Genomic DNA, 19,855 nt, shown 5'->3' on the forward strand with positions numbered 1-19,855 from the left:
CAAACTGTTTTTAGCTCTATAGTAGAGCTTAAAGTCAGGGTTAGTGATGCCTCCAGAGGTTGCTTTATCATACAGGACTGTTTTGGCTATCCTGTTTTGTTTTGTTTTATTTTGTTTTCATATGAAGTTGGGTATTGTTCTTTGCAGGTCTGTGTAGAATTGTATTGGGATTTTGATGGGGATTGCATTGAATGTGTAGATTGCTTTTGGTAAGATCGACATTTTCACTATGTTAATCCTACCTATCCATGAGCATGGGAGATCTTTCCATTTTCTGAAATCTTCTTCAATTTCTTTCTTCAGAGCCTTAAAGTTCTTGTCTTACAGGTCCTTCACTTTCGAGTTACCTCAAGGTTTTTTTATGCTATTGTAAAGGGTGATGTTTCTCTGATTTCTTTCTCAGCCCTTTTGTCATTTGTGTATAGGAGGGCTACTGATTTTTTATTTTTTGGGTTAATATTGTATCCTGCCACATTACTGAAGGTGTTTATCAGCTGTAGGAGTTCCTTGGTTGAATTTTTAGGGTCACTTATGTATACTATCATATCATGTGCAAATAGTAAAACTTTGACTTCTTCCTTTCTAATTTGTATCCCCTTGATCTCCTTTTGTTGTCTTATTGCTCTGGCTAGATCTTCAAGCATTATATTGAATACATATGGGAAGAGCAGACAGCCTTGTCTTGTTCCTGGTTTTAGTGGAGTCGCTTTGAGTTTCTTTTCATTTACTTCAATGTTGGCTGTTGGCTTGCTGTAAATTGCCTTTCTTGTGTTTAGGTATGTTCCCCGTATTCCTGATCTCTCCAAGACTTTTTATTATGGGGGTGTTGGATTTTGTCAAAGGCCTTTTCAGCATCTAATGAAATGATCATGTGGTTCATTTCTTTCAGTTTGTTTATAAGGCATATTACATTGACAGACTTTTGTATGTTGAACCAAACTTGCATCTCTGGGATGAAGTCTACTTGATCATGGTGGATAATTATTTGCATGTGTTCTTGGAGTCTGTTTGCCAATATTTTTTTTAATAAATAATTTTTTCTTTATTATTATGTGTTTTAAATTTTATACATCAGCCATGGGTTCCCCTGTCCTCCCCCCTCCCGCGCCCACCCCCACCTTCCCTCCAGTCCCTCCCCTCCATTCCCATGTCCTCCAGGATCAAGGCACCCCTGGGGATTCATTTAAACCTGGTAGATTCAGTACAGGTAGGTCCTGTCACCTCCTTCCAGACTGAGCAAAGTGTCCATGTGTAAGCCCAAGGTTTCAAACAGCCAGCTCATGCACTAAGGACAGATCCTGGTCCCACAGACTGGTGCCTCCCAAACAGATCAAGCTATTCAATGGTCTCACTTATCCATAGGGCCTGATCCAGCTGGGGGCTCCACAGCCTTTGGTTCATAATTCATGTGTTTCCATTCGTTTGGCTATTTGTCCCTGTGCTTTTTTGCAATCTTGGATTCAACAATTCATGCTCTTGCAGACCCTCCTCTTTCTCAACAGTTGGACACCTGGAGCTCCACCTGGGGCCTGGCTGAGAATCTCTGCATACACTTCCATCAGTTATTGGATGAGAGTTCCAAGACAACTGTTAGGGTGTTTGGCCATCTGATCACCAGACTAGGTCAGATCAGGCTTTCTCTCAACCATTGCCAGCAGACTATAGAGGATATATCATTGTGGATTTCTGGGGACCTCTGTAGGAAAGACCCAAGGATCACCCAATGACAGAGAAATGGATGAGATCTACATGAACAACCTGGATGACAGTGGGAATAATGAAGGGCAAGATTTGAGGGAAAGAAAGCTTAGGGGATCAGGAGATCCCAGCTGGATCAAGAACAGAAAGGGTGTTTGCCAATATTTTATTGAGTATTTTTGCATCAATGTTCATGAAGGAGATTGGTCTGTAGTTCTCTTTCTTTGTTGCATCTTTGTTTGGCTTGGGAATCAGAGTAACTGTAGCCTCATAAAAGGAGTTTGGTAATGTTCCTTCTGTTTTTATTGTGTGGAACAATTTGAAGAGTATTGGTATTAACTCTTCATTGAAGATTTGGTAGAATTTTGCACTGAAACCATCTGGTCCTGGGCTTTTTTGGTTGGGAGACTTTTAATGTCTGTTTCCATTTCCTTAGGGTTTATTGGTCTATTTAAATAGTTTATCTAGTCTTGATTTAACTTAGATTTGATCCAGACAATTGTCCATTTCTTTTAGATTTTCCAGTTTTGTGGAATACAGGTTTTTGAAGTATTATCTGATGATTCTCTGGATTTCCTCATTGTCTGTTGTTATGTCTCCATTTTCATTTCTGATTTTGTTAATTTGGATGCTCTCTCTCTGTCTTTTGGTTAGTCTGGATAAGAGCTTGTCTATCTTGTTGGTTTTCTCAAAGAACCAACTCTTTGTTTCATTGATTCTTTGTATTGTTCTCTTTCTTTCTATTTTATTGACTTCAGCCCTCAATTTGATTATTTCCTGGCATCTATTCCTCCTGGGTGACCTTGCTTCTTCTTGTTCTAGAGCTTTCAGGTGTGCTGTTAAGTTGCTAGTGTGAGATTTCTCCAACTTCTTTATAGGGGCATTTAGTGCTATTAATTTCCCTCTTAGCACTGCTTTCATAGTGTCCCATAAGTTTGGGTATGTAGTACATTCATTTTCATTGATCTCCAGGAAGTCTTTAATTTCTTTCTTTATTTCTTCCTTGATCCATTAGTGATTCAGTTGAGCAATATTCAGTTTCCATGAGTTTGTAGGCTTTCTGTAATTTTGTTGTTGTTGAAATCTAACTTTAAACCATGGTGGTCTGATAGAATACAGGAGGTTATTCCAATTTTTTTTTTTTTATCTGTTGAGGTTTGCTTTGTGACCAAGTATGTGGTCGATTTTAGAGAAGGTTCCATGGGGTGCTAAGAAGAAGATATATTCATTTTTGTTAGGATGGAATGTTCTGTGGATATCAATTAAGTCCATTTGAGTCATAACATGAGTTAAACCCCTTATTTTTCTGTTAAGTTTCAATTTGGAGGATCTGTCCAATGGTGTGAGTGGGTTGTTGAAGTCTCCCATTATTAATGTGTGGGGATTTGTGTGTGATTTAAGCTTTAGCAATTTTTCTCTTACACACGTGGGTACCCTTGTGTTTGGGGCATAAATGTTCAGAATTGAAATTTCATCTTGGTGGATCTTTCCTCTGATGATTACGTAATGTCCTTCTCAATCTCTTTTGATTGATTTTAGTTTGAAGTCTATTTTGTTGGATATTAGGATAGCTACACCAACTTGCTTCTTAAGACCATTTGATTTGAAAGACTTTTCCTAGCCTTTTACTCTGAGGTAGTGTCTATCTTTGAAGTTGAGGTGTGTTTTTTATATGCACCAGAGAGATGGGTCCTGCTTTCATATCCATTCTGTTAGCCTGTGTCTTTTTATAAGTGAATTAAATCCATTGATATTAAGAGATATTAATGACCAGTGTGTAGTTAGAGTTTTCTTACCTGGCCCAGAGTTAAGACAAATCTCTCTTACCCGCCAGTCCCACAATCGCTCAGACCTAACCAAAAACGCACACAGAGACTTACATTGTTTACAAACTGTATGACAGTGGCAGGCTTCTTGTTATCTACTTCTATCTTAAACTAGCCCATTTCTATAAATCTATAAGTTGCCATGTGGCTCGTAGCTTACCAGTACCTTACATCTTGTCATGGCCGCAGTGGGCAGTATCTCTCTGCCCCAGCCTTCACCTCCCAGAATTCTCTTCTCTCTTGTCCTGCCTATACTTCCTGCCTGGCCACTGGCCAATCAGAATTTTATTTACATAGAGCGATATCCACAGCACCAGTGATCATTATTTCCTGTTATCTTTTGGTGGTACTGTTGTGTGTATTTCTCTTCTTTGGAATTTACTGCTGTGGGGTTATCTATTGCTTGATAATGCTAGGGTGGCCTAGAACCTGAGATTAGAGAGACTATGAAAACCAAATACTATTGTTCTGCTAAAGGAACATAGCAATAAAATAACTCTTGATGACATTCCAATCTACTCGTAGATTAGTACCACACTCAGCCATCAGCAGAGAAGCTTCTTGCAGTAGAAGAGAGTCTGATGCAAAGACTCACAACTGGACAATGTGCAGAATGAGAGACTTTTGATTTCTAAATGGGATGTCTTTATCAAACTTTTCGTCAGGGCTCAGGGAGCTATGTGTAAGAGGAAACAGAAAGGTTTTAAGAGCCAGAGGGGATGGGTGACACCATGTAAATAGTATCTTCCAGACACAACAGGAATGATGTATGGGCACTGTAGAGCAGGGCCTGCACAAGTTCAAGCCAGACAGGGTCCTAGCACAGAGAGGGGGAAGTAGAGATGGGCCCTCACCTTTTTACCCAGAAGCTATCTGCAATTGGTAACTATTTGCAATGAAAAAATTAGTTTTCTTCAGTTGAGTCTCAGTGGGTACATTACAAATTTCAGGGTAGGCCCATGTCCAGGAATAGTTGGCCAACGTGAGATGAATGCAATGGTATTTTTGTAGACATTTTTTCTCATGTTACTTGGGTATTTTTCAATCATATTGGTTTTTTGCTTGTATATTTTATTTTCTGTTTTTGTCTTTCTGTGTTTGTATGTTTAAGAGAGAGAGACAGAACATAGGGTTGGGTAGGTGAGGAGCTGGGGGAGGATCTTGGAGAAATGGGGGGAAGAAAATGGATCAAAACATATTGTATAGAAATTATTTCAGTATAAATGTATAATTACATCATTTATCTCTTCTCTTTCTTCCCCCTACCCCTTCCATGTAACCCTCCTTTCACAAATTCGTGTCTTCCTTGTCATTAACCATTGTTATTATGTTGATACTTACATATGCATGCATGTATATATTCAAAAATAGGTATCAATATTTAAATGCGACCTGCTGAGTTTGTTCAGTTTGCCTGTTTATATGTATTTCTAAGGCTCACCACTTGGCTTTGTATAACCAGTCACAGGGTTCATTCCTGTAGAAGACTAATTCTCTTGTTAATTTCTTGTAGCTCTTCACCTATGGGTGTAGCCCAGTGAGATTTCCCCCATCTTCTTTGGGATATTAGCTTGTGTTGGAACTCTTCATGTCTTGTTCATGTCACATGAGCCTATGCAGGACATTGTATTGACATATTACAAAGTGTCCCAAAACTATCAATAGTTTTTGTGTCAATTTAAAACATTTAAGAAAACATTGAATTTGTTTAAGACATTTGAAGAAACAGCACATGGAGGCATGTGAGGAGGGCCTCCATTGAAGGTAGCCGTGATTATAATAACAAAGGGAGAAGGTGCTGAGGATGATGAGAACAAAAGAAAAAGAAACTTGTCAGAGGGAGGAAGAAGAGCTAGAAACACTAAGAAATGGAGGAGAAATGTGTTCACTTGTTATCAGACCTGTTAACCTTTTCAAAAGCAAGCAGTCCTTTCCTCCAAAAGTATTGTATGTCGGTATTTGCATCCTGCTCTTTATTTTGCAATGAAAGTTGAATTCCTTTCGTTATCTGACTTCAACATTTCTAAGCACAGGTAAGGGGGAAGTTATCAGGTAAAATGTCTTCCCAGAATGTATGTTACTAATATGACTATGGGTTTGGGAGAGAGCTAAGAACATTTAAGGATACAAATCCATGCATGTTGTTGAGGTACAACTTTTTATTGCCCTGGAGATGTGAAACACTCTTATTTTAAAATTTATTTTTTGTGAATGAACACACAGTGAATATAATTGCCCATTCTATATACTTCATCACTTACATCCTCCTCTTGAGATGTTTTGAAAGTAGCAGCTAGTCAACTAATTGTAAGCAGATGTTCCCTAGGAGCATCTGATGTAACGCAAAAGGATCCCACATATCTTATGTATATGAAAAAAGTACTGAATTGATTGGACAGTACACAAAACCAGTTTCACACACTGAATTGGGAGAATAAGGAAATCAAATCATGTTACTTCAAGTAGATTGCTATATATAGGCATCTTATTCTATAAAGATATAATCTTTCACTGAGTTTGTAACTTTTTTAAAAAATCCAAGTTAATTTATTAGCATCAAAGATCATACATAAGTTTTTTAAGCAAACCATACTCATATGCTCATAGTCATTGTGTGTGTGAGTGCTCATATACAAAGGATATCCAACTTCAGAGAGTATATTAATGACTGATTCTCGTTGCTGTGAGAATAAATGTGACAGAAACAACTTTGGAAGAAAGAAAGAATTGTTTTTCAGTTCTGGGATAATGAAGACACAGGGGTGTTCATGGCAGCAAGGCACAGGTTGATTGCTGACATGGCAGTAGATCAGAAGACAGAGAACCACAGCTGGAACAGGACTGAACCCTACTGGTCCACTTCCTCAGCCAGGCCCTCCGTCCTAAAGGTTCTCTAACTTTCCAAAGAAACACTACCAAATGGTGACTGAGCATTCAAACACATGAGCCTGTGTAAGACATTGAGCATCCAAACCACAGCATTCATTCCTTGGTTCCTAGTGGTTCAAGGTCATCTCATGGTGCAAATGCACTCAGTCTATATACAAAACTCTCTAGAGGTTTACAGTTACAGTATGTTTTTTAAAGATACAAATGTTCAAAATCTCTTCTGAGATTCAAGGAATCTCTTCAGTGTGGAACACAATAAACCAAAACCAATCTAGTGATGTATGGTTCCCATATATAGTATCATAGAAGAAATGCTCCCCCTCCAAAGGAAAGAATGGAAGGAGAGTAAAGACAGACAAGACAAAATAAATACCAAAACCTAGCAAGGGGAACATCAGGCCCTAGAGCTGCACATTTGACATATGCTGTTCATGCTTTCAGCATCTGAGTGTGGATGGCCTTGGGTAACCCATCATCCACAGTGCTTCTCTGCCTGCAACATGAATGTGCTCTCTCTTGGGCTGGCTTCACTCAACACCTGCAGCTTTCCTAGGCAGACATCTCACATTCCTGGCATCTCTGTCACTCTGGGGGTTTCACTGTAACTTTCACTTCACCTTCACAGTTTTATTAACATCCTACTCAGTAACTACATGCAGTAAATATGACCTTTGTCACATACTGTCTGGCCTCAGCAGCCTTCTGGAACTTCAATGTAAGCCAGGTTGGTTCTGAAGCTCTCGTATCCTGTATGCCTGACAGCCAGCAGCACTACAATGCTGCTGCTGCCAGGCTCTGCTATCAGCTCAGGATGTGGCCCTGCCTCCTCTTCCCACAGCTGCCACAGAGTCTAAGCATATTGGCAGTATCTAGAAAATACGTTTTGGCAAGGCACTCTGGATGCTCTATATTTGCAGGTACTCTCTTTATTTTTCAGACGTTTTCAAAAGAATTTCCATTTACTGGGTAAGATCATGCCCTCAGATCACCTTTCCTATTGCCACACTAGAATATGCAAAGTCTCACTTCAATTCAACAGTCTTGTTATTGACCTTGAGGGTGGGGATCACAACCTGTGGCCCAAATCAGATCTGGCCACCAGCCTTCAGCAAGCCAATTAAAACATGATGTTATAAGTGGAAAGCATCAAAGGGAGATTTACTCAATGTGACTATGTTAGGACAAAAAGACCCAGAGAAGGCAAATCCTTCCTCAGGTCCAGAAGTGAAATCAAAATTTAACAAGAGGACAGCCTGCCTAAGCAGTCCTGATTAAAGGACAGTCCTCCCTCCCACTGACCCATAATTATTTGGGTGTTGTCCTATAAAGTTTTCAGACAAGTTGTTTGAACTACATGAAATCTCTTTCAAGGAGACAAGTTCACCCTGTAACTAGCAGCATTTCCTTCACCCAGCATGAGATTCCATAGCCTCTCATTTGTCCACACTCCTTTCCTCACCAAATGTACATGTTTTGATGTCTTCCTACCCTTTCATCTCAGGATCTTACTATAAACCTGCTAAAATCAGTGAGTACCAGTCAGAACACAGCCAGGATGGTATGCTAGTCTGAAACATTTTCCACTAAATAAATTAGCCTGTTATTTTGAATTCAGCCTCACTCACATTTTCAGAACACAGAGAATACAGGAAAATGCTCTTCTAGAATGTACCACAGGTTGCCTTTAGCCCAGTTCTCCATAGAGTGCTGCTCCCCTTTGAAAGGTTGTGTGTATAGTTTTTCCGCTGTCCACATTTCTCACAGCCTGCTGGTGTACTGAGCTCCCACCAGAATGAGCCGTTGGGTCTGGTTACAGCATTCTAGGGCTTCATCAACTGGAACCCAACTGTTCAACACAAAAGACTATGGGTCATTCTGTATCCAAATCAGAACAAAGATTTTACAGCCGTATCCACCTATCTCTATTTAGGGAAAAGCATTTTTTTCCGTGTGCACTTTCTGTAATCTGTCTGACCTATATTTTGAGGCTGTATATGTATAAAAATAGAATCCTTTTAAATGTTTATGAAATACAATGTATTGTTTGAAGTATGCATATTGACGTAGCTGTCTGAATTTAGGAAGACCAATGATGGAAATCAAGTATTCCCATTGTTCTTCTAATTGGTGTCTTCCCTAAATAACCGCTCTAGAGTTTACAGTAAACACACACTTTAAATGGTTCCAGCATACAGTAGTTCTCCAGAGAAGAACATCTTCGTTAGGAATTTTGCTTCAATATACAATTTGTTAACAATAAAACTCACAATTTTTATGTCAATAACTAAATATGAAATTAAATAAATCAAGTGATAAAAATTGTGTACCTTTCTCCCTCTCTATTACATCTCAAGGAAAAAAAAACCCATATGTTGGTGAAATTATTAAGGCCACTCCACGTAGTTAAAAGGGAGGTTTATCTTGTGGGGTAACTTACAAATGAAGGGGTAGGTTGCAGGGTCTGGCAAAGGTATAGTACACTCAGGCAGTGTTCTCTGGAGAACTCTGCTCGGTCTACCCTCAGCGTCCAGGGTCCAGGAACCAAGAGAGAGACCTCCTCCCGATCCTTGGTCTTCCTCTTCCTCCTCCGTCCTGCCTTGTGGGCATGACCATTACCAAAGCCTTAATGGGGGTTGGAACTTCCAGGCCAATGCTGGGATGGCTATCCACTACACCCATATAATCTTTTTCTTTTTAATTTGTAATGTGTCCTGTGTTACTGTCCCTAAACAGATTCTAAATATATGAGTAGTATAAATATTTTCTGTATTTACACATGAATCTGTAAATCATTTAAGTCTTCTGGATGAGGGCACATGTAACGGTGCATGCCTTTAATCCCAGCATTCTGGAGACACAGGTAGTCAGATCATTGTAGTTCAAGGTCAGCCTGGTTCATACAATGAGTTTCAGGCCAGCCAATGCTATACATAGTATGACCCTGTCTCAAAACACAAAATACCAAAAAAAAAAAAAAAAAAATGAAGAAAGAGTTCTGAAAGATCAACTCAATCCTATTTTAGCTTAGCAAGAAAAGTAAAACTAAAACTTACAGATTAAATTTGATTTCATAGTTGTGTTTATTAAAATAATACCTTTGAGCAGAAAAAGAACATTTATGTACTACTTGAAAATGAAAGCATTAATAAAACTTAAGAAATTCAAAGAATGAGTAAACACTACTTTTACTTGTTTAGCAAAGTTTATACAGTCAAGCCAGTCTCTTTTTGAAACACAGGATAGATATTGCATGTGTGTGTGTGTGTGTGTGTGTGTGTGTGTGTGTGTGTGTGTGTTACATTTACCTATTGATGTATATATGTACTTTAAATTTTTATTTACTTTTCTATCTTTCTTTTGATTTTCCATTCTCTTATCTTTAAACTACATATTTTTAACATTTTTATTTCCATGCTTTAGTACCATGCTCAAATACTGTCTCTCTCCTCTCTCCCTCTCTCTCTCCCTCCCCCCTCTGTCTCTGTCTCTGTCTCTCTGTCTCTCTGTCTCTCTCTCTCTCACACATACACACACACACACACACACACACACACACACACACACTCACACACACTCACACACACACAGTTCCTAGATTTGTGGATTATGATGGTTACTTTACTTTGTTAACTGGGCTGGGCTAAAGGATTGCATAGATAGCTGGTAAAACATCATTCTGGATGTATCTGCTAGGATATTTGTGAAGGGTTCAACTTTTTACATCAGTACAGTAAGTAAAGAAAACTACCCTCACTGGTGCATAGTGTTTACTATGTTGAGGTCCCGAGAAGAACAGAACACTGCAGGACACGTATCTTCCCCTCCCCCTCAACACTAGCATTACTAGCTCTCTGACCCACTAATGCTGTGCCAACATATCTCTCCCACCTCTGTTCTTGGGCGGGGGTGGGGGAGCCCTGGACTTGGACTGAGTTGCCCTACTGGTTTTCCTGGTTCTCAGAATTGTTGAGGGCAGATTATGAATTCTTCTTATAATGAGCTAGACAATTCTATAAAATCAACTTTCTTGAGTTTTCTGCATATACACATGTAAGCATATTCATAGATAGTCCATTCATTTACATTATATTTCATCACATACCTTTCCATACTTATCACATGCATTTTCTACATATGAATGTAATATATTACAGTACTTTATATAATATTTATCTGTGTAGTTCTTTATATATCTATATCTGTGTGTTTACATAGTTATTTGGTGTGCATATTTTACATACATATACACATACACACACAGCCTTTTTGTCTAGAGAATTCTAACACAGATTTTTGTACAGAATATAGTTTTAAAGGAAGAGTTTTAAGAATTACTTTTCTGAATTGATTCTGAGACTTCTTGAATTTTCTCTTTAATCTGATTTATTTAACACTATAAATGACTATTTCCATTGATAAAGACTGTTACAAATGTCCATGGCATGCATAGAGATCCTCAAACTGGCTACTCCTGGTTCGTGAATCTGTATATGCTATTTGATGCATTCTTGAAGCCCAGTGAAGACAGTACCACTGATTAGTTGCTCTCGGATCAAGTCCTCAGCGTCTCAGGGGAAGAAAGGGATGAGCACTGCCATCTCTCACTGAGGAACTCAAACAGACTGTGACCTTGCAGGTGAGCCAGGAGGGAAATACTTGCATCTATAGCTGCCATTTCAGCTGAACATGACACAAAGTCTCGCCCTGCAATGGCTGGCGCAAAGTTCAAGCACAACTTCTAGTTTCACAGAATGTCTACTGACACAGTGAAGACATTGCCTGGGAAACAATGAGAACTGGGGTGAGCCGAGATGTAGATATTCAGAAAGGCTTTGGTGAAGGAGAACACTGAGCCCTAAATTCTAATCAGTGTTTCCTGCAAGTGAGAAAAACACACCCCATCCCTTGCAGAATTGCCTCCTCTGCAACACAGTGAAAGTGACTTCCCTACTGCCAAGAGAGCCTGGCCTTTTAACCCAGGCAAGAGTGACATCCCCAACCCGCTTGTAGTAGTCCCCCTAGTGACAGCAGTAATGGTATCCCTACATGTGGTAGTAACAGCTGGATTGACCTCCTGGTGTAAATGGGCTCCTTGAGGCAGTTCCTCTGCAAGATAATGCTGACTGACTTTAGCAACTGAAGTCAACGCTTTTCTTTTATACCTGTACCTTGACTCGATCTAGCTAGCCTGTGCATGTGAGGTACGAAATTGGGCCATGAGGAGGTATATGGAAACAAGCAAGAGCTGCTTCAGTTTTTCAGTTTCTGTGTTGGGGACATGCAGGCAAATGCGTTTGAAAAGTGTGGGATAATGGTGGAAGAGAGGTAAACTTGAAGCAGGCCAAGTGCATTTTGCAGATACTCTGTATTTGATACACTCTAGCTTGAGGAGTTAGCCAGCACTCTACATCTGGGTTTTGTCTGTTTGGCTGAAACAGATCAGAAGATGGTCCATTGCTGTGCTATGGATCTGGTTTCATAAGTGTTTTCCAAATGTACACAGGCTGTAATCTCAGGCCCAGTGGGAATATGTTGTGTTGGTTGCCAAGGCTTTAAGAGTTAATACCTGATGGAACACAATTAGGGTATTGGGGGATCCACACCTATATATGAACTAATTTTGGTCTCAAATAGTGAGATGGGTTTTGAAGGAGTTAATTACCCCCAGAAGGGGATACTATGAGAGTCTGGCATCCAACCTGAATCTTTGCTTCCTGTTATACCATGTGACTTCTGTCTTCCCTGCATATTTCCACCATGTGAGTTCCAAACAGGTGACAGTACAACACTTTTGTATACCTAAAACTTGGAAGTAAGTTTTTATTTTTATTTATGATACCCAGCCCTACATATTTTGTTACAGAATTACAAATAGACTAGGATACCTACTGTGAATAAACAGGAAATGCCCAACTTCCTCTGATTTAAAGTAAAGATCAAAGGCAAAGGGATATTGATGTTAGAGTACATTTGATATTTAGCGTATACTTATTCACATGGGTAGAGTCCAGAAGACATATCTTTCATTAATAATTTAAGAAACAGATTTGTGGTAAGATTTGCAGCATCCTTGATAGATTGTGATTGTACATCACAGTGGGAGAGATCATATGGTAGGAACTGCAGCCACTCAGTTGGAAAACCTAAATAAAACAGAGAAATGAGATCCTGGGTGGTAGTAGCCAAGTGGCAGCCCACAACTTATAAACAAGATCAAAACAGTTACTGTCATGAACAGCAAAGTTAAAGCAGCAATCAGAACAATTTTGTCTAGGCAGAATTGTTAATCAGATATGGATCAGCTGATAAGAAGAGAAATGGTCCCAGAAGAAAAGCAGAGATGAAATTGACCAAATTCTTACCTGATTGATATGCGCAGTGAACAAATAAAATTATAAAAGGAGCCCAAGTCCCTCCATCACTTCCCATATCTGAATCAGTTTTCAAATCCAGAATTTTTGCCTGAAAGGGAAGCTGAATCCCCTCAAAGAAATATTCCCCTACAAAATGTTGTAACTAGTCTTTTCAGCTTTCTCCAGAAAGGCTCCATTGCCTTCTACCAGAGCAAGTATGTATTGGGAGTGAGAAGTTCTGTAGGTGACTAGACTGCTTTCAAGTGGCTCACTGTAGCCTCATGACTGGACTGCAGTCATGGATGTTAGATATATATGGACTTACAACCTAAGAACATCTTAGAGTTGGTCCTGTGGGTCAACAAAGGCATCCTTCAGTTTGTTCCTGGATAAGCATGAGTAGCTGCTGAAAGAACTCTCAGTTTGGCTCCCAGTCCCGGAAAGTGAGGGCTATTGTGGTGGACAAAACCAGAGGAACCTGTCAGCCTTATCCAGGACGTTAGTAAATCAAAAACAATGCTGTATATCTATGTAGGGATTGCAAAGATGATCCTACCACAAAAGCTTGAAAGATGTCAGGTGTCAATCACCATCAACCACCTCCCCCCATGTAATTCTCCTATTTGTCTTGTGTGGATGATGGATGGGTCTTGAATAACAACAGCAGATTACAACAAGCATAAGAAGATAGAGATTCCTGTAGAAGCTATCGCACCAATGTCGTTTGACTCTTAACTCAGTCCCCTGGTAACTGGGTATGCAGCAGTTTATTGTTCGTATAAATCCTCTGTTGCTGTGTGTTAAGGATCAGCAGCAATAGTTTACTCTCAGCATGCAGGGCTGGTGTCTTAATTAGTGTTGCTATTACTGTGATTAAACACTATGACCAAGAAAAATTTGGAAAAGCAAGGATTTATTTCATGTTACAGCTTGTAGCCCATCATCTACGGAAGTCAGTGCAGGACCTCAGACAGGGCTGGAGCTTGGAGGCAGGAACTGAAGGAAAAACCATGGAGGAATGCTACTTACTGGCTGGCTACCTATGGCTTGCTCAGACTGCCTTCTTATACACTCCAGGGCCAAGCATCTAGGAATGGTCCACTCACAACAGGCCAGTCCTTCTCTCATCAATCACTAATCACAGAAATGCACTACAATCTTGCCTGCAAGCAAATCTTATGGAGACATTTTCCTCATTGATAGCCCCTCTTCCCAAATGATTCCAACTTGTGTCAAGTTGACATGAAAGTATCCAGGATGGCTGACAATATACCTCAATTATCTACATTAAGTGTATCAGTGCTCTAGCACTAAGTCATAATCGGGTTCACAGGGATCTTGACTATATTTTCCTTCCACTGGTACATAATACTAGTGACATTATGCTATTTGCATCTGGCAAACAAGAAGTAATAATTAATCTCAATGTATTGATAAGGCATTTGCATGCTAGAAGGTGGAATAAATTTCACTAACATTCAGAGACTTTCTATTCAGCAAAATTTATACACTACAATGTTGTGGGGCATATTGAAAATTCTGTCAAAGATAAAGGGTATGTTGTATGTATGAGGTTTCTCATACATCGAAGAAGAGCCACACCGAACACATAGTAGACATATTTGAGTTGTGAGGTAACATATTCCTTGCTTGTATGTATTCCTCTAGTTTATTTCTTAAATGGCGTGAAAATGTTCTAGCAGTATTCAGCAGAACCCAAAGTAAGAGAAGGTCTCGTAATAAAGTCAGTCTGCTATGCAAACTGCTCTAGCACTGGGATGGGTGACTCAGCAGCTCAGATGATACCAGAAATGTCTAGGGTTGCTGTTTTTATCTTTCTGTAAACATATTTAGATGAATTACAGTGAAGGCATTAAGTATTTGTGAGCAAGTCCCTGCCATCACTCACAGACAATTGTTTCCTTTCAATGGTCAATTCTTGGCCCACTCCTGAGTCTTAGGACTAAGTGAATACTTGACATCATACTGCTAAGTTCCATGAAATTTATGTTACCCATCATGAATGAACTTTCATTTAACATTCCAGTCTATAAATGTCGGCATACATGGCAACTCTCCATCTTGAAATCCAAGTGGTGCATGCACACACATAATCGGTCCCAGGCAGGCCCTGAAGGCACAGTTATTGGTTGACATGGTCCAAATGCCTATGGGCCCCATTCGGTATAGTCTCCTCTTTCCGACATTCCCTATGGGATCATGGGAATTTCCCTATGATAAACTAACAATGGTGTGGGGCATGTGGAAAATTCTGTCAAAGATAAAGGATATGGAGCAACTTGAGTCTTGTTAATAGATGTTTCTGCATGATGTACAGGTACCATTCAAAGATGGACATCTGCAACATGTCAGGCTCTACCTCTACAACCCTGAAGCACAGTGTTGAAATTCATCCATACACTAGAACTCACAAAAATATTTTGAAGTATATTTTATCTATAAGAAAAAATAGTAAACATGTGTAATTGTAATTATCACTGACCTGTGGGCCACAGACAATGCTGGATGGTCTAGGAACGAGAGGAATGTGATCGAAATACTGATGATGAAAAACTTGGAGAAGTTTATGAAGAGATCTCAAAATTTTCTATTTGTCTAATTTAAAAAATATCATGTTTCTGCATGTGTATGTGTGCAGAGGCCAAAGGCATTGAATACTCCTTGAGCTATGAGCTGCCTGAGATGGGTGCTAGAAATGAGATTTCTTAATGGAAAACAAACATGAAAACTGGAAAAAAAAAAGTGAAATGCCTCATGTAGATTTTCACTAAAGGCTAACCTTATCAGAGGACGTTGTAGTATCAAGTGTTTAAGATGATCTGTATTGTGGATATTAGTCAAGTCTTTCCCTTTGTACCCTTGACACTTCCTGGTGGATTCATAAAAAAAGGAAATGGGTCCAAACATAGCACAATAGAGATGAGATATGGGTTTAGCAGCATGGCTGAAAGGGTTATGGCCACCATTGTGTGTCCAGTTGGCTAAGACTAAGTCCTCAATATAGTATGGTTTCTCAACTACCTAGTACAATGGATGACTTCATTGTGGAAGAATTGGTGTTTATCCTTTAGCAGAAATTTACTCTGGATACATATATGCCTTCTCTTGCTTAAATTACCATATGTGGACCTACAGAAGACTGCATACACTTGTGGTCACTACTTTTGTATTGCTGGGACAAAATACTTGGCAGAAATGACTTACAAAAAGAAGTATTTAATTTGGCTCATGTTTTGATGGGATTTATTTAGTTGATGGTTACTTGGTTTTGTGTACTTGGGCATCATGGCAGTAGGAATATGTGTCAGAGGACATCTGTTCACATCACAGCTCACCAGGAAGTAGAGAACAAGACAGGAAGTAGAGAACAAGACAGGAAATGGCAAAAATAATATCCTAAGGACCTGCCACCAGCAATCTATTTCAGGCCTCACCTTTTATGGTTTACAGAACTTTCCAATGGGGTCACACCAGCTGGGAATTAAGCATTCTGATTATAAGCCTGTAGAGATGTGTCAGCTTCAAATCATGACAATATCATTATCAGTATTTCACAGTGTTGCTTCTAATCCAGAAGCACATGTCATAGCAAGATAATTGCGGCTAGGAAACCATGCTATCAGAATTTCTTGGTCTTCCCATGTTCCCCATCATCTTGAAGCTGTTTTCATAATAGAAGACTGGGGTGACCTTGGGAGTAATTCACAATGCTGAAGCCAAGTTCTCCAAAAATCTGTATGCATTCTAAGTTATCATTCAGTATTCCCTGCTACCTCTTCAATAGCTGGGACGTATGAATGTTGGGTCAGGGTGAAAAGGGATGGCTCCACTTAACAACTAGATGCACCAGAAGAGGTCTGCTTCCTGTTCTTGTGATTCATGCTCTGCTGGCCAACAGGTCTTAGTTCCACAAAGAAGCATGCTTCCACAGTGAGACACGCAACTGGGAGGTCAACTGCTGGCCTACTTTTGACTTCTCTTGCTTCTGAGTCACCAAGACAAAGAGAATTAGTTACAGTAGTGTGTGTTTTATCTGAACAGGTTTTGTGGACGCAGCTGCAACAGCTGTGAGTTTGTACTTGCAGCTGCCTTACTGTCCAGAACATAACATTTCCTCATAGTAATTCACCACCTCCAGCTTGTCCACTCTTTCCACTTCCTCTTCCTCAATGATCTTTGAGGAGGTTGCATTATATATGTTCCCCTTTTGGGGCTGAGCATTCATCAGTCTCTTATTCTCTACACCTTGGCCAGTTGTGAGAAACATTTATTTTTTCTTTTTTGCTGTCCCTAGTATTGGACTTACTTAGTGTATTTAATAGCAAATTTTTTGGATGGCTACAGCCCCTTCAAGTTTGACTTTTCTGATGTTCTAAATAAAGATGAAGATGTTTTATGGCTATTAACCAATATAACAGTGATTAGAAAGCAATACAATCAGTTAGATTTAAGGAATTATTATGAGTTTATACTACTTGATTGAGTTGTTCCACTGATAGGTGCAATTCTCATTTTTAAATCAATCCAGAAAGAAAAGACAACTTATAAAAGATGACCAGGTACAAAACCTATCAATGGTTTAAAGAAAAACAAAGTCTTTTAGACAATAAATAAACAAACAAACAAACAAATAAATAAATAAATAAATAAAATACACCATATTACACACAAACTGTGAACATAAGTGTGAATCTATAATGAATGACAAGACTACTCCTGAGCCCTAATACAGTGCTCCTGGAATATAATGATGAGCAAGTCTTCCATGAGCTCACCTTTGGTTTATTGTCTAGTGCAGTGGTGAAAGAGATAGGCAGAACTATGCGATACCCCTAATAGTCCTCATTTTTGCATATTCACCCCTACTTTAAGTGTAGATAGAGCTTGTGCATATAATGATTTTACTCAGGTGATTAGTAATATTGTATTCGCAGTCAACCTAAGATAAGAAGATTTGCTCAATCCACTAATATAATCACAGGATTCCTTTAAAGGCAGAGTTTTCTCTCTTTGGTGGAATAAGAGGAAGTTAAAGATGCATTTTATAGAGATTTGAAGCTTCTCTTGCTAGCAGACGAGCCACATATTTGGGAAACAAAGGTCTCAATGTCTGACCACATGGAGCAGGAGTCTGCCAAGGAGCATGAGCTTGGGTGTGGCCCTGTACTTCAGAAGCTCAGTACAAGAGCCCATCTGTAAATACTTAGCTTTAAGGCTTGTGATGCTGCATAGAAATATGTCCAGGTCTTACTAGATTTCCAGCTACAGAACTGTGGTCTGATCAGCTACTTTCACTTTAGAGTACTGTGCATATTTGTGGGAGATGTTTACACAGTAGTAGGACCTAACACAGCTTATTTCTACTTCATGTGGCTGACTGGAGCATACAGATCAGGACATTGAGTCTCTGTCTCATAGATACCTAGCAAAATTGGCACACATGGCACCTGTCAGATGGTGCTGAATACTGGGGACATCGGGTCTTCACTTACTTTGTCATAGTAGGTAGTTATATCCCAAGAGCAGGTGTCCTAAGAGCACAGTGACAAATGGATAGTGAAGTATGAAGCTAGGAGATCACACACCATTTCCACCAGCTTTCTTTGGCTGAGGTCTCTACAAAAGTCCACTAAAGTCCAAGCGGAGGAGACCTACACCTCAGCACTCATAGTTTTCACACCACACTGTTAAGAGGTGTGTGATATGAGGAATGGGTGACAGCTGCATTTAAAATGTGATTTAGTGACAAACTCCTTTCCCAATGTACAGTTAAGATTTTATTTTTATTCTTTTAATCATGTAAATGTCTGTGTATCTGTGTTGGATGTGTGCCCATGAGTGTAAGTACACACAGAGGCTAGAAGAAGGCATCAGGTCCTATGGAACTGGGGTTCTAAATTGGCAGTTTTGAGCTGTCTGACATGGGTGCTGGTAACCCAGTTCTGGTCCTCTGTAAGAGCAGTATGCACTCTTAACAGCTGAACCATCTCTCCAGCCCCAATCTTGTTTTAATAATGTTAATGTTTGGAGGAAACTTGGACGCCATGTACTAGAAAAAAGCACTGTTGCACATGGTAGGTTAGAAGCACCACTCTATTTAATATAAAATGCAAATGTTGTAATAAATTCCATAATAACAAATGCCAAGAATATTGACTAACTTTAAAGTTAACCATTGAATTTCTAGAAAAGCTCATATATTAAAAATGGAGATAAAATATTTTAATATAAACATGCTATTTCAACATTGGTTAATATATCAACAGTTTGGAACACATACTATATTGCTGTTCTTGAACACTTATCCAATGTGTGTAGCACAGTTACACATCATGTGTTGGGCATTCGTTTTGCTGGATATAGAAAAACTAAGGAACTAGAATATTCTTGTTCTCTCAGATATAAAAGGGAGGTGAAATTTTTGTTCCAGGGCTAAAGACCCTGATTTGGTTTTATGTTTGTCAGGGAATATAAAATACTATTAGGTAAATGTAAAGAAATGCCATTGGTCCTCAGCAGATCTACACTGACTATATAGCATATGAAAATTACATTTCTTCATCTTCTGTACTTGAATGATTAGAAAATAACTGACCCTCATTAGAGAGTGAAGCAGACCAAAGGAAAGCACACGTGGTTTGTAAAGGCAAACACACTCATTATTAACACCAAAATTCCGATGAAATAGACGTGGACAATTAAAATGGCTTAAATCTGATAGAATTCTATAAATCTAGATCTCACAGTATAGTTTCTATAAATGACAAAAGCTGGGAAATGCGTTTTCACATTTTAATTACAACTCACATGTTGTAGCTCCTGCTGTGATGTTTTGTTCAAAAGAAGTCCCATTTGTGAGGCTGCCAGTGTAGAGGCTGACAGATGGTGACAACCAGTTTCCAGCTTCCCGTAGTACCGGTTTAACGTGGCTTCGACTATTTTACAGTGTCGTTTGCCTAGTATATATTCAAGTAGTGCAAATACGTTCTCCTTGCAGCTTTACTTTTGCTATTGTTCTAATTATATCTGTAGTATGTTTAGTGTTAGTTTCAAATTTTATCAAGATAT

Source organism: Onychomys torridus, chromosome 3 (assembly GCF_903995425.1).
Source record: "Onychomys torridus chromosome 3, mOncTor1.1, whole genome shotgun sequence".
Lineage (NCBI taxonomy): Eukaryota > Metazoa > Chordata > Mammalia > Rodentia > Cricetidae > Onychomys > Onychomys torridus.